At 36.9% G+C, this 24089-nt stretch overlaps 1 pseudogene; it reads left to right on the forward strand.

Annotated features, from left to right (window-relative positions):
* The first annotated feature begins 22012 nt into the window (after nucleotides 1-22012).
* LOC126014326 (TATA-binding protein-associated factor 2N-like) overlaps nucleotides 22013-24089 on the forward strand; it is a 29153-nt pseudogene continuing 27076 nt past the window's right edge.

The following is a 24089-nucleotide window of genomic DNA, read 5'->3' on the forward strand; positions in this document are numbered from 1 at the left end:
AACAATATGTAAGCCACTATGATCAAAATAAAAATTATATTAAAATAATACTTTTGTTATCAAGGAATCTGCTAGTTTATTATGGGAACACTTCAGACTCTAAGTCAAAATCTGAGAATCTACAAAACATAAATCACTTGACTAATAGTTCTAACTTTTTATTTCTAAGTATTCCGTATTTAGATAAATTTCCTGATTATTATTTATTTTTAAGTGGGCACTCTGTTTTATTGTTGAGCAATTTTCCTGAATTATAAATGAAATACAACAAACTATACACAAAATGAACAATTTGCCAAGAATGACCTGTAGAATTTGCATCACAATCAAGAGAATAAATATGCCCATCATATGCAAAGCCTCCTTTTGCCTCTCATAACTCCCTCTACCCTGCTTCGCCTCCTACGCTCAATATGTCTGCATATCCACACCATCTCAGACAACATTATAAATCTAAATTAATAAAAAGAAATAGTGGTTTGTTTAATCCATCATAATAATTCACTGTGTATATTTCAAGTGTTCAATAGCTACCATTGGACAATAAAGGTACAGAACATCATTTCTGTTAGCCTAACCTGATCAGGATTGCTCCCAGTATTCCATCTCTTCCCTTTTGTATGTGTGTATGGTTGTAAAATTCCTCATACTTAAGTTAAAGTCATAGAATGTCTGCCACCCTTCACCAGTACACTTCTTCCACCAACAATGTTCCTGGTTTGCCTCCATTTGCCCACCATCCAGTTTCTGGGGCAGTCATTTTGCTGCTCTCTATCAACTGTTTGATCAATTAATCTATCTATCAATCTACCTATCTGTCTACTTATCTATCTTTTCATCTGTCTTTTTTTCCTTTTGACACTGTGGTTTGCACTATAATTAAGGATGCCATGCATGTCAATGTATCCCCTTTCAACAAGTTATTGTCTAGAGTTAACAGTTCCAACTATCATTGTAATAATAAATCTTTCTCTACTCTAACTGCCCACTTTTTATGGCATGTTTCTTACCACGATCTGGTTCTCATGGCCCTCATCACGATTGTCTCTGGAAATTATTATAACACCTTTTATTTTTCTTATATTCAACAGATGACTGAAATTATTCTTTCCTTCTCCCTCTGACTCATTTCACTGAGCATAATAATCTCCATGTCCATTAATGTATAGAAAAATTTCATTACTTCATTTTCTTAATAGCAGTATAATATTTTATTGTGTAGATTTATCACAGAGTTTAACCACTCACCTTTTTCAGGAGCCTAGGTTGTTTCCAAATCTAGCTATTGTAAATAATGCTACAATGATCATATGAGTGCAGAGGCATTTTTATATTGTGCTTTTGTGTTTCTAAAGTATATCCCTCAGAGTCATGTTGCTGGAATATTCATATTGTATTTCTAATAAACTGGACTAGATGGCATTCCTGGAAACAGCGAATGAGAGCCCCTTTCTCCCAGTATCCATACCAGCACTAGTTGTTCTTGTTCTACGTGATGTGTGCCAGTCTCTGAGTTGTGAGGTGATATCTTGTTGTTATGACTTGTATCTTCTTGATGATTATCAATGTGAGCATTTTTTCATGCGTCTTTTGACCATCTGTATATCTTTGAGGAAATGTCTCTTCTTTGCTTCTCTTCATGTTTGGATGGGGTTAGAAGTTTATTTCCTGCTAAGTTCTATCACTACTTTAATATCTCAGATGTTAACCTCTTTTAAGATGGGCATTGGGATAATATTTTCTCCCATTGTACTTGTAGCCTTTGTATCCTAATCACTGATTTCTTTGAAAACCAGAAGTTTCTAAGTTCAATGTAGGTTGATATATTTATCTTTGCTTTCTCATAAGTAGACTGTGGTGTTTTATCATTGAAGATATCTTTGATTTCAGTAGCATTGATTTCTTTTCCTATGTTTTCCTCTGTGTGCTTTATGGTTTCAGGTCTGATATTAACAACTTTAATCCATATTAATTTGAAGTTTGTACAGTTTGTTAAAAAGAGGTATGAGTTCAATTTTTTCATGTAGTTGACAGTTATCCCAGCACAACTTATTGAAAAGTATTTCCTTGCACTGTATTCTTTTAGAATAATGGCCTCTAATTCTTTTTTGTGACATCTCTGTCTGCTTTTGTTTATTCAATTTCCTAGGAGGTCCTGAGAAGGATTAACATAAGGTCCTCTTTTAAGGTTTGAAAAAAATCTATCTGGGCCTGTGCCTTTGTTTTAGGAAAACATTTTTATTACCATTTCAATTTCCCCTATAGTGATAGATCTCTACAGACATTCCAGATTATCTTGTTTCTTTTTTAAATTTTTTTATTTTTAATTATGAGAACAAGATGCAAAGAAAGAGGAAAAGGTAAAGTTACAGTGGAAGGACAATCACCCATAACATAATTCTCAGAAGAAGTTCCTTTGCTGATATTTTAACTTTGAACTTTCAGCCAAGGAACATTAAGATAAATAAGACAGAACCCATGTACAATTACTTTATGCCTCAAGTCCCCAGATTGTAACACATTATAATATTTCTTAACAGCACACAAGGCAATCTAAAGCCATAAAACATACGTAACTTCTTAAGCATTAAAGGCATAGTATTTTTTACATTTCCATGTACATGTATATTAGCTTAAGTTAACCTCAAATTTAAGTGGTTTTTTTTTAAGAATTAGAGTCAAAGGAGCACAATAAAAATGGTGTTAGAGTGGCAATTGTTGTTTGCATAGGCCCACCAAACTATGAGAGGCATGGAAAGGAACAAGCTTGGCCTAAATACAAAGAGACCCTACCCCTGAAGTTTCCTGGCATAAGACCAACTTTAGGCTCCAGGCAAGTTAGATCATCCAATCCAAGACATTGTCTGTAGTGCCAACACACTTTTCACACAGTCTCTGTTGTTGGTATCATGTCTCTGTATTAAAGATCCTGGAATCTGCATATCCTACATTGAAGTCAGGATGCGGAGCGTCCTCTCGGTTCACCTCACCATTAAAGGGCAAAGCAGGAAGCCCAGTCCTGTAAGCAGGTCGTTGTTGTTAAGTCTTCTCAGTGTTAAGGAAAGTCGCTGTTGAGCAGGTCAATGTCTGAGCAGTGGTAGGGTCTTTTGTGGTAGAGGATTGCTTCCAGGTGTTGTTATAGACAAACCTGGATGTTTCATGGATGGCTTCCCTGGTTCAGGGGTGAATGGAAAATGCCCTTTCTTCTGAGGCCTGTGCCAGGTCATTATGTCAATGTTCAAGGTGTAAGGTCCCTTTGCACTACAAGATTTGTGTATTTCAATCTCTATTAGATAGGATCTTATTTGTATGTATAGTATTTTCTCATTTTAATGTGCCTATGCAAAAAAGGAGCAATGCCACGTGGCGTTATTGGTGCATATGGGGGGCATAAGAACAAGTCCAATAATCCCCATGACATGGTTCAATCATAAGCATTAAACTGGGGGACTCTTTCACCAAAAGAAAAAATAAAAAGTGGTTAGAATCGTCACTGTATAAGAGAATATTTAGTAAGACTTATAGTTGTCAGGGAAAAACACAAAATATTCTAAAGACATACGTGTCCATTTTATGCCTTTTGAAACAGTTCGGGGTTGTTACACACAATGCACGGCTTAGGTCTGTGATTAAGATTGTGCAATACTGAAGTTAAAAAGAGTAATGTGGGTTAGTGATGTTTGGGTGAGAGAGTTAAGGAGTAAAAATGAGCTTTAAAGGGGTGTGGGAAAGGGAAGAATACAAAATGGACATTCTGGATACGCAAAACATAATATAAAGATAAGGAATACTCTTAATACAAGCAGTGTGCACGAGGGCACTAGCACCTGCACCGTTTTCCATATGCAGAGTGGTCAGAAATTGCCAGTGACAAACTTAGCACAACCGAACAAATCTCAGCACACCCCAAGTTAGGACCAACCGTTTCTGGCCACCTGGGCTGCCACCCCAGAAGGCCTGGAGGCTGGGGACAGAAGAGGGGAAGGCTCCCAGTGCACCCAAGTTAGGGAGAAGGCCTTCCACATGAGGCCTTCCCAACCCCATGCCGGCTAGAGCTAGCCTCCAGCTCAAGAGAGGATCGAGAGAGAGCCAGAAGCCAGGATCTGTCCGCCCAACACCCTGTGCCCTTCCCTCCCTAGAGCTGAGGGAAAGGCGGGGAAAGCTTGGGACCCCATCCAGGAGGGACCCCCAACACCCACCTTGTCTGGCCACCTGGGCTGCCACCCCAGAAGGCCTGGAGGCCGGGGACAGAAGAGGGGAAGGCTGGGAGCCTATCAATGCTCCCAGCGCACCCAAGTTTGGAGAAGGCCTTCTACATGGGGTCTCCCCCAACCCCATGCCGGCTAGAGCTAGCCTCCAGCTCAAGAGAGGATCGAGAGAGAGTCGGAAGCCAGGATCTGCCTGCCCTACACCCTGTGCCCTTCCCTCCCTAGAGCTGAAGTAGGGTGGGGAAAGCTTGGGACCCCATCCAGGAGGAACCCCCGACACCCACCTTGTCTGGCTGCTTGGGCTGCCACCCCAGAAGGCCTGGAGGCCGGAGGCATGCCTGCTAGAGCTAGTCTCCAGCTCGAGAGGCGATTATCTTGTTTCAACCTTGCAAGGTTATAGAAATACAAGAATTTATCTATATCTTTTAGCTTTTTTTGTTTTGTGGTATAGAATTTCTCAAAGTATTCTCCAATGACACTTTGAATTTTTATAGTATCTGTAGTGATATCCCTCTTTCCATTGCTGATTCAGTTTGTTTCTCACGTTGTGAGTCTTGACAGTGGTTCATTAATCTTGTTTCTTTCTTTATAGAACTAACTCTTTTTCATTGAGATTTTTAGAATTTTTTAGTTTCTAGTTCATTGATTTATGCTCTGTTTTATTATTTCCACCCACTTGCTATTTTTGGATTATTTTGTTGGCCATACTCCAAAACCTTTAAGCTGTTCTATAAAGTTATTAATGTAGGGCCTTTATTCTTCCTTGCAAATACTTGCAAAGTTAAACACTCTTCTCCCTTTTTTAATTTTGTGGGGCCACACTCAGTGGTTCTCAGAGTTTACTCCTGACTATGCACTCAGAAATCACTCCTGGCTTGGGGGACCATATGGGACACCACAGTATTGAACCACAGTCCGTCCTAGATTAGCACATACAACGTCCTACAGCTTGCACCACTGCTCCAGCTTCTATATGTTTTTCTTTTAATACCACTTTTATTGCATACAGCAAATTCCAATAATTCTGTCTTCATTATCTTTTGTTTCCAGGAATCTTTTGATTTCTTCTTTAGTTTTCTCTATTATCCATTAGTTGTTCAATAGTGAGCTGTTTAATTTCCAGTTCTTAAAGTTATTTCTCCATGTCTGTTTGTAATTCACTTTTATGTTCAAGGCATCATAGTCTAAGAAAATTGTAGAAACAATTTCTATCTTCTTAATTTTATGGGTATATATTTTATGACTAAGCATGTGGTCTATCTTGGATAATGTCCAATGTGCATTGAAAAAGAATGTGTATTCAGCTTTCTGAGAAAGAAGGTTCATATATACTAAGTCATTCTTCAGACACAGTGTATCCTTTTAAGTTTTAGTCTGTTTGACCTATCGAGAATGAAAGGTTGGTATTGAAGTCTCTCACTATTTTTGTGTTGCTATTGATGACTTTCTTAAATTTTATCAGCAGTTTCTTTAAGCTTTTTCTTACCCATCATTAGGTACATATATGAATGGGAGTGTTATGTCTTTCTGATGCATATATCCCTTGATTAATAAGAAATGCCCATCTCTGTCTCATAACATTTTTAAGCCTGATGTCTGTCTCATAATATTAGCATGGCTACCCTAGCCTTTTTAAGAGGATTGTTTACTTGAATTTTTTTCTACCGACCTTTAACTTTGAGTTTATATTTACTTTGACATTTTAAGTGTATTTCATGCAGGCAGCAAAATGTTGGATTCAATTCTGATATATTCTGCCACTCAGTGTTTCTTAACTAGGACATTTAGTATTTGACATTGAGAGACATGATTGCCAGGGCATTTAGTGTCATCTTTTGTAGGAGTTTGTTGTGCTTGTTATGTGTCCCTTGCCTTAAAGTAGACCCTTCAGTTTTTCTTTTGAGATTGGTTTGAATCTGTGAGTTTTCTGAGCTGTTATTCATTTGTGAAGTTCTATACCCTTCCTCCAAACATAAATGAAAGTCTAGTTGTATTCTTAGTGAAGCATTTATTTTGCTGAGTTTTTTTCATTATATCCCAACACTGCTTCAGGCTGGAGGATTGATTGTGATTAATCTGTTATAAAACTCAAGAATGCTTCTTTATGGGGCCAGAGCAGTGCTTTCACGTGGTACACCACTGGCACACACTACTCTAGGATGGACCAGACCACAGTTTAATTCCCCATCGTCCCACATGGTCCCCTAAGCCTAACGCAATTTCTGAGTACATAGCCAGGAGTAACCCCTGAGCATTACTAGGTATGGCACAAAAACAAACAAACAAAAAAAGAATGCTTCTTTTATGTAATTTCCTCTTTTGATCTTGCTACTTTTAGTATTCTATCTTTATCTGTGTTTTTCATCATAGTAACTAAGTTGTTTATTATTTGGTTCTTTTTCAGTCAGTACTCTTCTGGCATCAAATATGTAGTTGCATAAACTCTTTAGTTCCAGGAATTTCTCAGCTATAATGTCCTTGACTTTTGATTATTCATGAGGGTTTTCTTCCTATGTCTCTGGGACTCTAATAATTTGTATGTTGTTTCTATTGAGTTTATGCCAGAGTTTAGTGTTGTGTCTGTTTTGAGGATTTCCTTCCCATTATTTATTTTAAGGCTCTTTTCAATCTGTTCTGTTCTTTCAGTTTGAAGTTTTCTCATTTCTACTTTTATATCTTCTCGAGTTTTATTGGTGGTTATTTGCTTCAGTCCATTGTTTCTTTGAGTTCTTTGACCATCCTTCACATTTCTTCTCTAAATCCTTATCCAAAATATATATATAAGCATGCAGAATGTTTTGGATGTTCAGAACTACCATCTTCATTCTCTAAGCATGATGGATTTCTGCATTGTTTCCCTTGTTGCCTTTGCAATGTGGTGTTTTTATATGTTGTGTGGGGCTCATTGACTATGAGAATTTTACCACCATGGAGTAGAGCAGAGCAGTTGCATTTGTCTGGTTTCTTCTTTAAGGGCGGGTTAGCACTCATCTGGGTGGCTGGTCCATCATGGGGTCATGGACAGTGCTTATTTTCTCTCTTTGAATGAGACTCTGCTCTCCTGGATAGTTGGTCTAGCCCTTTTAAATATTAAAAGGAAGACATTATAATGATTCACAAAAAATTAGGACAAATGTACCTCTAAGACAATTTTCTATTCTGATTTCTCATTACTTTAGATATTCTAATGCTTAGAGGCCACACCTATCAGAGCCAGGGATTGTACCAGGGATCAGGGATAAATAAGTAATTCACTGTTTTCTTCCATTATTACAGTACACTAACATTTAGATGTTTATGAATATTAGTAGATTTTGCATTTTTATTCAAATTAATACCACCAAGCGTATATAATTTATATGTATATATGAAGCTTCCTCCATATCCCATAAAGACACAAATTGTTTTGTTTTGATCCCTAAACTTAAATCCTAACTGAAAACTTAAAATATACTTAACTCCTTAGTGATATTTTGTAGAAGCAAAAATTGAGATTTTACACAAGATTACAAAATTCTGAATTATATTTATGGGCAGCTTTAATGCCGAGGTGTCTTCTTCAGTATCAGTAGAAAACAAAAAGACTCACTGTCCTAATGCAATATTCTTTCAGCTGGGAAAAAGATTAACAATAAAACATTGTAAACTAAAACTTTAGTCTTTCCTTGCATTAACATTTAATCAACAAAATGTAAATAATCATTTCTAAAATTACAAAAAAGTATCAGTATTATATGTTTATGAAGCAGAGAATCACTTAGACATGGATTGTTAGAGAGAATAATTTTTAATTTCATTTTTCTATTTGTTCTTTCAAAGGCACTCTTCTAGAAAATCCTTAATATAATCAACAAGTCTTTCAAATTGGATAATTGGCCATAAACTGGCTTATCTGGCCTATTACAAACTTTCTAAGTATCTAAAGCAACCTAATATAGTATAATGCAAAAATCTAAAATTGATTTAATTTTTATTACTTGTCTTTATATTTCTGAGAATTAATCATAAGATTTTGATTTTGTGTATCTCTTTCCTGACCATAGATTCCTTATTTATTAAATAAGAAATGTGAAATCAAAGTGTCTTCAGATCTAAAACTGTATATATACATATATATGTGTGTGTATGTATACATGTATATACACAAATGAAAAGGCTGAGTTACAAAGGAAATAATTAATATGTCTACAGTATCATACATATTATCTACGAAAGCCAAGATTCATATCTAAGCTCTGGCCCCCAAAGCACCTGCTGTTAACCATTATATTATGTTTCCAACATTTAGTAGATAAATATTTAGATAAAGAGGATTTCTGCATTATTATCAAATGGCCATGCCCCTCCTCACATCTAAAAGAAAATCTATCAGACAAAGAATCCTAGTTCCAGAGTCCATCCTATCAATTCTACTGGCTCTATTTGCATGACTATGTAAGGAATATTTACTGGTTACTGTACGGTATAGTCCCTCTGCTAGCATCTGTTCCCCTTCAATTTTCTGAGCAGCCCTTACTCCTTCTCAACCTTATAACCAAACAACTTCATCACAGTTCAGCTCTGGCATGAATATAGCCATTTGGAATTAATTGGAAATTAATGAGAATGCTTTGCATAAATTTTATTTACACACTAAACCTAATGAGTATTTTAAAACAAATCTAAAGAAAATGCTTGGACATTGCCTAGGCACTTTATCTTATGAAAATATTCATGAGAATTCAACACAGCTGCCTTTTTATAGCCCTGTTATCATATTTTACAGCACTATCAGGAAGGCCCCTGTATACTTAGTATTATTAATAATATTAACTGGTCACTTAGAAATTTAACAGTATGCATGATTAGAAAGTTCCTAGAAGGTTACTTAGCAGAATTAACTGGAGGTATTTGTCATCTCTTCACTAAACTCTTTTTTTTACCTTCCCAAGCAAAGATGATTTTCATTTAATCACAGATAATTTTACAAGAAGGGCAGAGACACAAACTAGATGCCTTTTGTACCTTCCCAAGCAAAGATGTTTTTTATTTTATCACAGATAAGTTCACAAGAAGGGCAGGGACACAAACTATAAATCTTTTCTACTTTAGCCAGAGTGCTGAAGCACTTCTGGAGAGATCATTCACTCAGCAATGCTTCCAGCTGCTCATACAAAATCTGTAAGCAGGCTTCTGGCTTGATTGACAGTTTTCATACATATTTATTGACTATATATATATAGTCAATCTGTTTATACATGTATATATGCTGTTTTTATATAGAGTCTCATATATCAGTAAAGCATATTGTTTTATATATATGAGAAATATATAAGAGAAATGGACAATGTAGGCTATAAATCTTTCACTTAAACATTTAATCTTAGGTGCTGTTTTAGGCACAACCAATACCCTGAGCCCTCCGCCAACCCCCGCCACACACATATACATGCTGTTTGTCACTGAGGTCAGAGCAGATCTAAAGAATGTAGGCCACCCTATCCCTTCTGTCTCTAAAACAGCTCTGCAGAGCCTAACTTTCTAGCTCACCTCTATGAAACTAATGGTGGATTGAGGACTGAGGCACTGAAAATTTATAATGTAGGCTTCTTGATCTATGATATTTATGGGAATCCTCATCTATCCTTCTTCACAATGTCCACCACTCACTAAAATTTTGGGTCCAGAGAGATAGCATGGAGGTAGAGTGTTTCCTTGCATACAGAAGAATGGTGGTTCAAATCCCGGCATCCCATATGGTCCCCCGACCTGCCAGGAGCGATTTCTGAGCGTAGAACCAGGAGTAACCCCTGAGTGATGCTAGGTGTGACCCAAAACAACAACAACAACAACGACAAAAATTTTGTTTGGTTTTTGGGCCACACCCATTTGACGCTCAGGGGTTACTCCTGCCTATACGTTCAGAAATCGCTCCTGGCAGGTCAGGGGACCATATGGGACACCAGGGGATCGAACTGTGGTCCATCCTATGTTAGTGCTTGCAAGGCAGACAGCTTACCTCTGGCTCCACCTTCCCGCCCGCCCCCCCAAATTTAAATACAACTGATTGAAGTATTAGTAAGTCCTGGAAAGTCTCCATGTTTTTATGTACCCTGTAAAAGAAAAGCTGGCAATTAAGTTGTTGGTAATCCAGTAGAAAGCTAAAGAATAAGTGAATAAATAATATAATATCATTGGCACTCTACTTACTAAATATCAGACACTTATTTATTGATTATTCCTAAGCAACCTTTTTTATTTTTTATTTAAACAACTTTATTACATACATGATTGTGTTTGAGTTTCAGTCATGTAAAGAACACCACCCATCACCAGTGCAACATTCCCATCACCAATGTCCCAAATCTCCCTCCTCCCCACCCAACCCCCGCTTAAGCAATCTTTAAAACATAGATATTTGAATAGCTAAAGCACTCCCAGGGAAAAGGAAAATGGGAGGCATTACGTTCCCCAAATATAAACTGTACTACAAAGCAATAGTTATCAAAACAGTATGCTATTGGAATAAGGACAGGCCCTCAGATCAGTGGAATAGGCTTGAGTTCTCAGCATTGTTTTCCAGATATACAATTACCTAATTTTTGACAAAGGAGCAAGAAATCCTAAGTGGAGCAGGGAAAACCTCTTCAACAAGTGGTGCTGGCAGAACTGGTTAGCCACTTGCAAAAAAAAGTGAAATCAGACCTCCAGCTAACACCATGTATGAAGGTAAAATCCAAATGGATTAAAGACCTTGATTTCAGACCAGATACCATAAGGTATATAGAACAACACATCGGTAAAACACTCCATGACATTGAGACTAAAGGCATCTTCAAGGAGGAAACTGCACTTTCCAAAGAAGTGGAAGCAGAGATCAACAGATGGGAGTACATTAAACTGAGAAGCTTCTGTACCTTAAAAGAAATAGTGCCCAGGATACAAGAATCACCCACCGAGTGGGAGAAACTATTCACCCAACAACCATCAGATAAGGGGCTAATATCCAAAATATACAGGGCACTGACAGAACTTTACAAGAAAAAACATCTAATCCCATCAAAATGAACAGACACTTTGATAAAAAAAAATACAAATGGCCAAAAGGCACATGAAAAAATGCCCTCGTCACTAATCATCAGGGAGATGCAAATCAAATCAATGATTAGATACCACCTCACACCACAGAGATTGGCATACATCACAAAGAATGAGAACAATCAGTGCTGGTGCTAACGTGGAGAAAAAGGAACTCTTATCCACTGCTGGTGGGAATGTCATCTAGTACAACCTCTAATGGAAGCTATATGAAGATTCCTCCAAAATCTGGAAATTGAGCTCCCATTTGACCCAACTATTCCACTCCTAGGTATATACCCTAGGAACACAAGAATACAATACAGAAATCCCTTCCTCACACCTATATTTATTGCAGCACTATTCACAATAGCCAGGCTTTGGAAACAACCAAGATGCCCTTCAACAGACGAATGGCTAAAGAAACTGTGGTACATACACACAATGGAATATTATGCAGCCGTCAGGAGAGATGAAGTCATGAAATTTTCCTATACATGGATGTACGTGGATCTATCATGCTGAGTGAAATAAGTCAGAGGGAGAGAGAGAGATGCAGAATAGTCTCACACATCTATGGATTTTAAGAAAAATAAAAGTCATTTTTGCAACAATCCTCAGAGACAATGAGAGGAGGGCTGGAACTTTCAACTCACTTCATGAAGCTCACCACAAAGAGTGGTGAGTGCAGTTATAGAAATAACTACACAGAGAACTACCATAATCATGTGAATGAATGAGGGAACTGGAAAGCCTGTCTGGAGTACAGGTGGGGGTGGGGTGGGATGGAGGGAGATTTGGGACATTGGTCATTGGAATGTTGCACTGGTGAAGGGGGTGTTCTTTACATGACTGAAACCTAATCACAATCATATATGTAATCAAGATGTTTAAATAAAGAAAAAAACATAAAAAATAGATATTTACTATTTTATTTTGGATAAGGAGACAAGTAGTTATAGATATTAAGCTTGAGGTCTTGCAGTCACAAAACTTATATTTAAATGCAAGACTACATAAGTATCTCCTTTAAAAAAGTATCACTTAAAAATTACATTACATTCATGACTGTAATTATACACATGTTGTGTATGTAAATATTTTAGGGGATTACTATGTTACTCACCCTACCTGATTGGTGATTGTGCCCTACCCAGGGTGTGACCTGGCATTCTGCCCCCACCCTAGGGTAGTACCTGATTCTGCTTCCACCATTGGTTGGTATCTGTTCCCACCATTGGGTGGTACCTGATTCTGGGGGATAAAAACAAGGGTCTGTGGAAGGCAAGGGGCTTTTTTGCTGGAACTGAGGCTGAGTCTTTGGACTTCAGTCTTGTCCACCAAATAAAGCTAATATTTTCGCAAGCCTGATTGTCTGCGAACTGTTTACCTGCCGTTTCACCTCAGAACTGTCGGCTAGACAGGGTGGCAGACGAGTGCTCTGAGCTGGAAGAGAAAGGCCTCATCCTCCATCCCTCCATCAGTCAACCTCTTCAGGGACTGACTTGCAACATACATATAGTAAAATTAATTTTAATATCTACATTAAAATATGACTTAGACAAAAAAGCATCTTCTTAAAAAATAAAAGATGCCATAATGCTTGGTAAAGTATAGTTCTTATTCTTCACTGTCATCATTGACACAGACAATGTAAAGCCAGAATTAAGGTATGATACAGTGGCATTACAATGAACACATCAATGTTGATGTGTTTAGAGATTAAAGAGACACACACTCAATTCCTTTTAACAAAATTTTATGAGTTTTTACTATGTGCAATGATTTATACCTCTCTGGAGAGAAGAAAAATGAATAAATATGATAATCTCCCTGAATCCCAAGAACATAATCTTTACTGAGGAAAAACTGTGTATCTCATAGGCTGATTTTGAGACATGAAGTAACAAAAATCTAATAATGGAGATAAGAACAAATGGAACCTGATTGATACTCCACAAATGTGTTTTAGCAGATATATTATTTAAGCAGCCTGTTAAAGACAAAGAAGAAACAATTAGTGAGTAAGAAGGTAAAAGATATTGCATCTTGGTGAAAAATATATTGTATCTTGGTAAAAAAAATATTAAGGTCTTAAGATGTTAGTTATAGAGAGAGTCAGGGATTTGTTTGAAGTAGAAACTACAATATTGGCCAAGAAGCAATAACGAAAAGTGGAAGTTGGTACAGTCCTTGGAGAGTGGAAGGATAAGATGGTTGTTAGGAATCTTAAAAGACATTCTAAAGAATTGAACCTAGGTTGGGAGTAATGGCGCAGTGGTAGGGTATTTGCCTTTCATGCAGCTGATGCAGGTCCAACCACGGTTCAATCTTCCAGCATCCTATATGGTCCCCCAAGCCAGGAGAGATTTCTGAGTGCATAGCCAGGAAAAACCCCTGAGCATCTCTAGGTGTGGTCCAAAAATTAAAAAACAAAGAAACAACAAAGAACCAAAGACCTAAACCTTATACTGTATGCAGTGTCATTCGCCAAAGGGTTTCTAGTGCAGATCAGTAATTATGGAATAATTTACAAGGAAAAAATTACAATCTTTCCAACATGTCACAAAATTGTATTTCACCTTCCCACCTCACATTTCCAGAATTTAGAATATAAAAAGCATTTCAGTAGTAACAAGACTGGAAAGAATAGACATATGTGAGCATTGGGAAGAAAAACAATCCAGTGAAAACAAATGCTATGGGAGATTGGAACCAAAAGGAAGTATTGATTGGAAGTAAGGAGCACAAGGAAAAGGTAATTTGGTTTTTAAGCCATCTTTCCTGAAAAAGGAGGTGCACCATGACATTTGTTAAGGTTATGAGAAAGAAAATTTGAAAGGAAGGTGATATTCCACCTCAGCATACTTAATTAAAAAAAATGTTGAAACATTTATGCAAAAATTTTCAAGTTGTATTTTAGGTGGTCATTAAGTCATGAAAGAAAATTATATCTTTCAATAGAAAGTAGGAAAGATTGGACACGGAGGAGAAATAAAGGATCCAGTTCCTGCTTGCTTTTAAAACATCTCTTTTTATCTCACTTCCCTTCTCTTTCTTGTGGTCTTTCTTGCCTTCAGCCGTTTTTGGGAGTTGAAAGGGAAATTCCTATACATAAATCGGCCACAGAGTCTAGCACAGAACCTAAAGTTCTTGAGTAAGTGTGAGATTGAGTGAAAGTAAGAAATTGGAAGTGCAAATGTGTAAAATATTTATAGATTAAATGAAGAGTGACTGCAAAATAGGGTGTGCAAAGCCCGAACTTTACCCCTAGTACTATCTACCCCTCCTGACACGAGCAATTCTGAATGTGACTTCATAAAACAAACTATGTATTAAAGTATTAATTATAGCTAATGCATAAAGTGTAGTATTCAATGTAATTGTGGATACAGCCTAAATCTACCCTTTCAAATGATTAAAGGCAACAGAACCTGAGAATTGGTCTACAGAACTGCTAAATAAGGGCAGGTGGTAAGGGCAGCAGTAGAAAAAAACAATGTTATTGATGGTTTGGTGCTGGAATATTGTATGTATGAATATTATCAGAAAAAGCATTGCATGGGGCCGGAGAGGTGGCACTAGAGTAAGGTGTCTGCCTTGCATACGCTAGCGTAGGACAGACCACGTTCGATCCCATGGCATCCCATATGGTTCCCACAAGCCAGAAGTGATTTCTGAGCTTATAGCCAGGAGTAACCCCTGAGCATCAAACGAGTGTGGCCCAAAAACCAAAAAAAAAAAAAAAAAAGAAGAAGAAGAAAAAGAAAAAGCATTGCAAATCATCATGTTTTAAATAAATTATATAATAAAGCCCCACCCAGGGGGTCTATTCTTTTAAAAATAGAGCAAAGAAATTGAGAAAATAGGTATTTTCATGGAAAAGAGAAATGGAAAAACCACAAATGTAGAGGAGAAATGGAAATATACTGGATATATAAAGACCTGAGAGATAGGGAACTGGAGAAAACCCTCCTCCAAGGAAGGCAGAAGCCAGCCTGTAATATGTTGAAATATAATGAGCATACAAATGTAAAATATTCTGTTACTATATCTCAATATTAAGGACAACTTAATTGAAAACTTTTCTGTGAAGTCCACATTAAACTTAGTGATAACCTAGTACAGTTTACCATTTTTTATTGAATCAATATAAGATACACACTTACAAAAGCTGTTCATGATTGAGTTCAGTCATACATTTTTAAATGTAGCAGACATTTTTATTTTAATAATTCCTTTGACATTACAGACATATCCAAAATCATAAAGGTCTAATTAAAAATGACAATCTTAGTAAATATAACTACAGACATTATAGAAAAATTTTTCTTCCAAATAACACCTTAAAGTGGCACCTTAAAACTATTGCTTACTGGAGCCTGAGAGATAGCATAGAGGTAGGGCATTTGCCTTGCATGCAGAAGAATGGTGGTTCAAATCCCAGCATCCCATATGGTCCCCTGAGCCTGCCAGGAGCGATTTCTGAGCTTAGAATCAGGAATAACACCTGAGCTCTGCTGGGTGTGACCCAAAAAACAAACAAAAAACACTATTGCTTACTTTAGGTAGTGATCTTTAAAGCAGTTCATAACCACTCAATTACAGCTTTTATTTATTTATTTATTTATTTATTTATTTATTTATTTATTTTTGGGTTTTGGGCCACAATTGGCATTGCTCAGGGGTTACTCCTGGCTGTCTGCTCAGAAATAGCTCCTGGCAGGCACGGGGGACCATATGGGACACCGGGATTCGAACCAACCACCTTTGGTCCTGGATCGGCTGCTTGCAAGGCAAACGCCCGCTGTGCTATCTCACCGGGCCCCAATTACAGCTTTTAAATATAAAATGCAACTCTTTCTTCTGCAGTTCAGAAATAGCAAATAATAAGAACTGGGTCTTCAAAGAGGCCATATATTTTATTTTCTCGTTTCCTCAAAAGTGTTCAGGAATTCTCACTTAGGTAGAATCTGACTAAATAGAACAAGAAAATATTTCATTTTTTTTTCTTTCTGAAGACACAAATGGTGTTTAAGACACTTCCAGGATTCAAAGTAATCCATGTATTAGAATTTAGGTAAGGGGCCGGAGAGATAGCATGGAGGTAAGGCGTTTACCTTTCATGCAGAAGGTCATCGGTTTGAATCCCGGCGTCCCATATGGTCCCCGTGCCTGCCAGGAGCAATTTCTGAGCACGGAGCCAGGAAAAACCCCTGAGCACTGCCGGGTGTGACCCAAAAAAAAAAAAAAAAAAAAAAAGAATTTAGGTAAGTAAAATCATTTTATTCTTCTCAATTTGTAAATTACATTCTTCCATCTTTGTTGTTGTTGTTGTTATTTTGTTTTGGGGTCACACCTGGCAGCACTCAAAGGTTACTCCTGGCTCTACTCTCAGAAATCGCTCCTGGCAGGCTCAGGGGACAATATGGGATGCCAGGATTTTAACCATCATCTTTCTGCGTCTAAGTAAACGCCCTACTGCTGTGCTATCTCTCCAGCTCCATTTCAGCCTCTTTTAAAGGCAATATCACGAGGCTGATAAGGTCCCATTCTCCCAAATATTTAGCTCATCTAAATGCTGAAAACTGAATACATTTTAGAAAAAGACTTGTCTAATTAGAACATGACTCTAGGTGCTATTTAAAGGGCAATACTTAATTGGATTCCTTTTTGCCTATGAAGTCAGAAGCACTGCTTTCTGCAGAGTGCACATCTGCTTATTCTTGGTAATGTTATAAAGATACCTTTTAGGAAAAATCCCTCAGTAGAAAAAGATTTATAAAAAGGTGACAGAATTTTAAAAAGTGTTTTTAAAAGATAGTTGCAATTGTTGCCTTAGTTTGTGATTGCTTAACTTTCTACACAATGATGTCTCATGAGCATTTCAAAAGATCAGGTGAGTTCTAGAAAGACAGGTAACACTAAATTTTAAAAAAAAAAGGCTCTTTGTGAGGTGAGAGTGACTAAATTAACAAACATTTTTTCAAAAAAATAATCAGGAAGATGCAAATCAAAAACAAAAATGAGGTATCATCCCACACTACACAGATTGGCACACATCTAAAAGAACAAGAACAAGTTCTGGCATGGGAATGCGAGAAAAAAAAGGAACTCTCATTTACTGCTAGTGGTGAATCCCACTAGCCTTTCTGAAAAGCAATATGGATATTCTTTAATAAACTGAAAAGCTCCTCTCTGATCCATCAATACCATAAAGGGATTATACTTAGGGATATTATTTAGGAACACAAAACACATTACAAAAAATGCCCTCTGCACTTCTATGTTCATCGCAGAACTAATTACAAAAGCCATAATCTGGAAATAACCTAGGTACCTGACAACAAGTAAGTGGCTAAAGAAACAGTGATACATCTACATGATGAAATACTATGCAGCAATTAAGAAAAAATGAAGCTATGAAATTTGCACATAGATGGATAAGGAGAGTTTTGTGCAGAGTGAAGTGAGTCGGAGGGTGAGAAAGGTAGATACAGAATAATCTTACTCATCTGTGGGTTATAAGAAAAATAAAATACAGTATGTTAATAATATCCAGAGACAGTAGAAACAAGGGTCAGAAAAAAAAAAAGAAACAAGAGTCAGGAGGACCAATGGTAGGGAGATTGCCACAAAGAGCAGTGAGTACACTTAGAGAAGAGTTTCCATTCAATGACAATGGAATTTTTTCTAAATCCATATTATGACAATTATAGTTGAAATTGGTCATTCTGGAAAAGAACTGGGTTCTGAAAGAGGATAAATTGATATGCATTGCACCCTTCATTAATAATAGTGCAAACCATAGTTCAAAAAGGAAAGAGAGAGTGAGTGAAAGCGAAGCAAAATGCCTGCCCCAGAGATAAGCAGGAGTGGGGGGTTGGTGGGAAGGAAACAGGGGACATTGTTGACAGGAAAGGTGCACTGTGAAGAGTTGTGAGACCCAATCATGAACAACTTTGTAACCACTGTGCTTAATTAAATTAATTATATTTTTTAAAGAATAAGAATAAAATGTTTTGCAAACAGTGAGAGCTTGTAAACAGTGAGAGCTCTCAATGTTTATAGATGACATACTACTATATTTAGAAAACCCTAAAGACTACCAAAAAATTTATAAAAACAATAGATACATATAGAAAAATAGCAGGCTACAAAATTCACATGTAAAAATCAATGGCCTTCTTAAAAACCAGTAATGACAAAGAAGAAATGAGTATTAAAAAAAATCCCTGGGGCCGAAGCGGTGGCACAGGGTGTAAGGTGTCTGCCTTGCATGAGCTAGCCTAGGACGAACGACGGTTTGATATCTCGGCGTTCCAAATGGTCCCCCAAGCCAAGGGCGATTTCTGAGCATATTGCCAGGAGTAACCCCTGGGCATCACAAGGTGTGGCCCACAACAAACAAACAAACAAAAAAAAAAAACAATTCCATTCACATTATTACCACACAAACTCAAATATCTTATAATCAATTTAACTAAAGAGGTGAAGGACCTATACAAAGAAAACTACAAAACACTGCTTCAAGAAATAAAAGATAATATAAGAAAATGGAGACACATACCTTGTTCATGGATTGGCAGGATTGATATCATTAAAATGGCAATACTCCCCAAGGCATTGTACATATTTAATGTAATTCTTCTAAGGATACCCATGACATTCTTCAAAGAAGTGGATCAAACACTGCTGAAATTCATTTGGAACAATAAACACCCACAAATAGATAGAGGAACCCTTAGAAAAAGAATGTGGGAGGCATCACTTTTCCAAAATTTAAATTGTATTACAAAGCAATAGTTATTAAAACAGCATGGTATTGGAATAAAGACAGACCCCTCAAATCAATGAGTATTCATAGAATGTTCCCAGACACCCAGACATATAATCAATTAATTATTGATAAAGGGGAAATATATGCAAAATGGGGCAAGGAAAGCTGCTTCAACAAGTGGTGTTGGCACAACTTGTCAGCCATATGCAAAAAAAATTGAAAACAAACCTCCATCTAACACCATGCAAAAATGTCAAATCTAATTGGATTAAAGACCTTGATATCAGACTCAAAACCATAAGGCATATAAAACATCATGTAGGTAAAACACTATGACATTGAGAATAAAGGCATCTTCAGAAAGGAAACATCATTCTCCAAACCAGTGATAAACAGATAAACAAGGAGATAAACAGATGGGACTATAATAAACTGAGAAGCTTCTGCACTTCAAAGAAAATTATGACTAAGATACAAAGGGCACCCACAGATGTGTAAAACTATTCACCTCATACCCATCAAAGGGCTAATAGCTAAGATATACAAGGTACTAACAGAATTTAACAAGAAAAAAAACATCTAACCCAATCAAAAAATTGGAAGAAGAAATGAACAGACATTTCCTCAAAGAAGAAATACAAATGGCCAAAAGACACATAAAAAAAATGCTCCACATCACTAATAATCAGGGAGATGCAAATCAAAACAACAATGACATACAGTCTTATGCCACAGAGACTGGCATACATCACAATGAATAAGAACAATAAGTTCTGGCAGTAATGTGGGGAAAAAGAAGCTCTCATTCACTGCTGGTTGGAATGCTGTATAGTACTGACTTTATGAAAAACAACATGGAGAGTCCTCAAAATACTGGAAATTGTGCTCCCATAAGATCCAGTTATACCACTCCTAGGAATATACCTTGGGAATATAAAAAACCAATACAAAAATGCCTTCTGCTCACCTGTATTTATTGCAGCACTATTTGCAATAGCTATAATCTGGAAACAACCCAGATGCCTGACAACAGATGAAAGAAACTATGGTACATCTACACAATGGAATACTATACAGTCGTCAGAAGAGATGAAGTCATTAAATTTTCCTATACATGGATTGACATGGAAACTATTATCCTGAGTGAAATATTCAGTATATACATATATATATATAGAATAGTCTCACTAATTAATGGATTTTAAGAAAAAAGATATTATTTTAATAATACCCAGAGACAATAGAGATGAGGGCTGAAAGGGCAGGTTCATGATATGAAACGTAACACAAAGGGTGATGAATGCAGTTAGAGAAATACTACCCTAAAACTACCATAACAATGGTAATGAGTGAGAGAAGTACAATACCTGTCTTGAATACAGGCAAGGGTGGGGGAGGAGAAATATGGGGGCATTGGTGGTAGGAATATTGCACAGATGAAGGGAGTTGTTCTTTTCATAAATAAAGCCCAACTGTAAACATGTTTGTAATTTGGAAGAATAAAATATTATTTATTTTAAATAAATAAACTAATTAATTTTAAAAAAGAAAAATATATTTTTAAAAAAAGGATGAAAGATTGCATCTGTTGCATCATTTTTTTAAAGAACTGGAAGCACCCACGCGTCTCAAACCATCAAAGATGGTTGCCAAAGTAACCGCTGAGCTAAGGCCAGTCCCTGTTGCATCAGTTTATTATCAGAAAAAAGTAATAAAATTTTAAATAAAAGGAATGAACTAACAAAATAATGCCACACTAAAGCAGTGTTTAATCATAACCTCAACACCTTTCCACAAACAGGTCTATGTTTTAGCATTTCATCATCCTCATGTGAATTTAGGATTAAGAACAAGAATGGCTAACCCCTTTACATTTCTCACTACTTAAAATATAAAATATATCTAACAAGAATCAGATTTTATTTTTAATAACCTATGATATAATTATTGGCTAAGATCATATGCCCCAAGAACAATTTCCAATAATGGGAAAGCAGGTCCTTTCTGATTTCTTCATCCTAATGTTCTAAAATAAACTGGTATAGAGGCTACTCCTGCTCTGAAGAAAAACTTCAGGACAGCAGATCACTAAATTCATACTTTCTTAAGAGGTATCAGGCTCCTCAGGTATAACTGTAGACTAGAGGAACTAAATATTAAAAAGTCTTTTGCTTATTTATATAAAACCCAACCTACAAGTTGATAACAAGTACTTTTAGTTATGACACATTCAGTTCTCAACACAATGGAAAATCAATGATTTTATATTTATTGTTTGTTTTACTGTCCCGAAGACCCAGTCCAGCACATAATGCATAATGCATGTACATTTTTCAATCCCCGCACTTCTATTAACCCAATTAAAAGAATGAACATAAAATTTTCATTTTAAGTGTTGCTTTGCCTCTTAAAAATATTTTTAAAAACTTAACAATCATTCACTCTAGTTCCTGTGCATATTATTGTTTGAAAGAGTCATACACAATTCATAGTATATTTATAACAACCAATAACTGAAAATAGACTAATATTTATTCAACAGAAAGCAAAATGTACTACTGAATATGCAACTTTAATTTAGATCAAAATAATTATGCTGAGTAAAAATACCTGACCAAAAAAGGGTATTTTAGGATTTCTTTTATATTTAAAACTCTAGAAAAATGAAAACTAATCTATAATAAAAGAAACATCAGTTCAGAATATATGCCCCATCCCCACTTTTTGAAAATATGCCACTGATCTGTTGTTAACAGATCATAATGTGATCAATTTTTTCTAAGTGAAGGAAATTCAAATTTATACTGTTTTACAAAGTATAAAAAAGCAAAGCAGCTTTTGTTGGCTTTGTAGCAACTTTTAAAAAGGCAGCATGTACCTTCATTTTAGCTCTGGCTGTGGCACTGCCTGCCTCATGTATTTCTTTGTTCTTGGCAGGCTGTGGGACTTGGCGCTGTGGACATTAGTCATGTTAAATTCAGGAAATTGCAGTCAGTCTGAGGATGAGCAGCAAAGCTATTTTTTCTATGGAAATGAGGGCAACCAAGATTATGGACAAGCACCACAAAGTTATCCTGGCTATGGGCAAGCAGGTGATTCTTAATATAGACAGAACTATGGTGGTTATTCTAGTTATAGACAAAGTCAATCACAGTCCTACGGTGACTATGAGAATCAAAAACAAAGCTCTGTTGGCCAGCAGTCTTATAATAACCAGGGACAACAAAACATGGAACCATCAGGAGTGATTCTTTTCACCAAGGTGAAAGAGGACCTTTATATGATCAGGCAAACTATGGTCAGAAAGATTTATAAAACCAGCAGTCAATCTATGATCAGCTCCTATGATTATCAGGCAAATTATGACCAGAAAAGTGATCAAAACCAGCATGATCTAAACTATAATCAAAACCAGCAATCCTACCATTCACAAAGGGAAAATTATAGCCATCACACACAAGATGACTGTAACCCCATCCTCCCATTTTTCCTGTGTAACTTGATCTTACCTGCAAGACCCTCCCATTCCTGGGAGGGGTCTTGCTACGTGTTACTTTACCTGCAAGACCCTTCCATTCCTGGGATTTTTACCTGGATGGAGAGATAGCAGGAGGCTAGAGATGACTGATAAAGGCCAGACATAGGGCAAGCTAAGAATGGCATGTACTTAAATAGGTTTATAATATAGAAGCCACACATGTTGGCTAAGGCATGAATAAAGCTGATATTTCCTGAAGCCTGCTGTGAGTGGATTGCCTTCTTGCTGCCATCTGAACTTGCAGAGCACGCGGCTGGGGCAAAAGGACAAAGGCCTCCATCTCCATCCAGCCCATCCAAAGAACCTCTTTATTATTTAAAGCAACAGATGACCATTATGATGTGAATAGGTATGGAGAAAATAATAGAAGATGTAGTGGGTTACGAGGAGGAGATAGATAATGTGGGGAATATAACAGGGACATAAGAGGTCCTATGACACCATCAAGAGGTGGTGACCATGGTGGCTTCAATAATTTGGAGGACCACAGGGATTTTGGACCCAGAGTAGATGCTGATTCAGAGTCAACAACACAAATATTCAGATAACAACACAATCTTTATTTATTTGTGGAGAGTGTATCTACATATCAAGTGCAGGAATTTTTTAAGCAAATATGAATTATCAAAACAAATAAAAAGATTGGAAAACCAGTGGTGATCAGGTATACAGACAAGGACACTGGGAAACCCAAAGGAAAAGTCACAATGTCATTTGATGATTGTCCTTCAGCAAAGGCAGCCATTGACTGGTTTGATGGATAAGAATTCCATGGCAGTATAATAAAAGTGTTGTTTGCCACAAGAACACCTAATTCATGATAGAAGGTAGCAGTGGAGGAGGGTGGTGAGACCATGTAGGATATAGAGACTGAGGAAGTTTTCCAGAGGCGATACCCTAAAAGTCAAGGTTGGATTTGCCGTAATCCGCCATGTGGAAATATGAATCTTGCTAGAAGGAATTCCTGAAATTAGTGTGATGGTCCCAGAACAGAGGATTTTAATCCTATTGGAAGAGATTTCCATGAAGAGGCTATGGTGAAGAGAGGAACTACAGAGGTTGCAGGTGTAAAGATGGAGACCATGGTGGCTATGGTGGAGATGGAAGTGGGGATGGCTATGGTGGAATGGTCCTCAAACATTTTAAAAAGAGGGCCAGTTCACTGTCCCTCAGACCATTGGAGGTCACTCGGTTGGTTATGGGGATCAAGGAACCAGCTATGGAGGTAACAATAAAAGTGGCTATGAAGGAGACAAAGGAGGATATAGAGAAGACCTAGATAGTTATGGAGGAGACCAAAGTGTGGGTGTCTGTGAATGAGACTGTGGTGGAAGAGGATATGATGGAGACAGAAGTAGAGGCTATGGGGGAAACCAAGGTGGCTAAGGAGGCAGGATGGGAGAAATAACTAGAGAAATGATCAGAGCAACCGATTGTACTGATAACTATTTTGGGTGTCCCATTGTCTCTGACATGATCCATTGTGAAAATTACCAAGTTTTGCCTG

The sequence above is a fragment of the Suncus etruscus genome, chromosome 7, assembly GCF_024139225.1.
Source record: "Suncus etruscus isolate mSunEtr1 chromosome 7, mSunEtr1.pri.cur, whole genome shotgun sequence".
Lineage (NCBI taxonomy): Eukaryota > Metazoa > Chordata > Mammalia > Eulipotyphla > Soricidae > Suncus > Suncus etruscus.